The following is a 1,400-nucleotide window of genomic DNA, read 5'->3' on the forward strand; positions in this document are numbered from 1 at the left end:
ACATGCCTCCCAGGTGTGACTCCATGGCACACAGAGCCCCAGGCCACCTTTGAGGGCAAAGCTAGGTGGTTGACACCTACAAGCCCCGTTCCAGTGGCTCATCGAGAAACGGCTCATCTTCATTCAGTCATGAAAACTGTCACACAATATGGCGAGGGCCCCCTTTGAAAGTCAAAATTGAATGTTAGCAATTCTGTTCACATAGCAGAATTAGTCAGAGAGAAACCATTCAATGGAATAGATTTTACATTAAGAAAAGGAACAGAAAAAAAGAAGAGAGAACAGAGAAAAGAGGTGGATGGGAAAGAAGAAAGAGAGAGAGAGAGAGAGAGACTATAAATCTAGAGGAAAAGACCAGAGAGGTCTCCATAGTCACAAATGATGATGCTCTTCAGGTTTAACCATGCCGCTCCCCCGCCGCCTCGCCCCAGCAGCACTGGAACTTGAGTGAGCTAGTGTCCTCCGAGCTGGTGGAGGGTGGGAAGAGCTCATCTTAGCAAGATGAGCTAAGGGGACAGAGAAAGAGTCCAATTTGAAAACGCAGATGGAAAGTAATCTGGGTCCTAAGTGCCAGCAGCTGTGGTTAAAACAATTAAGCAACCAATCAAACAATCAAATCGGCATCTCAGCATGAGTCTGGGGCTAGAGTTCAGTTCAGTTCAGTTCAGTTGCTCAATCGTGTCCGTCTCTGCGACCCCATGAATCGCAGCACGCTAGGCCTCCCTGTCCATCACCAACTCCCGGAGTTCACTCAGACTCACGTCCATTGAGTCGGTGATGCCATCCAGCCATCTCATCCTCTGTTGTCCCCTTCTCCTCCTGCCCCCAATCCCTCCCAGCATCAGAGTCTTTTCCAATGAGTCAACTCTTCACATGAGGTGGCCAAAGTACTGGAGTTTCAGCTTTAGCATCATTCCTTCCAAAGAACACCAGGGCTGATTTCCTTTAGAACGGACTGGTTGGATCTCCTTGCAGTGCAAGGGACTCTCAAGAGTCTTCTCCAACACCACAGTTCAAAAGTATCAATTCTTTGGTGCTCAGCTTTCTTCACAGTCCAACTCTCACATCCATACATGACCACTGGAAAAACCATAGCCTTGACTAGACGGACCTTTGTAGGCAATGTAATGTCTCTGCTTTTCAATGTGCTATCTGGATTGGTCATAACTTTTCTTCCAAGAAGTAAGCATCTTTTAACTTCATGGCTGCAATCACCATCTGCAGTGATTTTGGAGCCAAAAAAAATAAAGTCTGACACTGTTTCCACTGTTTCCCCATCTATTTCCCATGAAGTGATGGGACCAGATGCCATGATCTTCATTTTCTGAATGCTGAGCTTTAAGCCAACTTTTTCACTCTCCACTTTCACTTTCATCAAGAGGCTTTTAAGTTCCTCTTCA

The sequence above is a fragment of the Bos mutus genome, chromosome 27 (genome assembly GCF_027580195.1).
Source record: "Bos mutus isolate GX-2022 chromosome 27, NWIPB_WYAK_1.1, whole genome shotgun sequence".
Lineage (NCBI taxonomy): Eukaryota > Metazoa > Chordata > Mammalia > Artiodactyla > Bovidae > Bos > Bos mutus.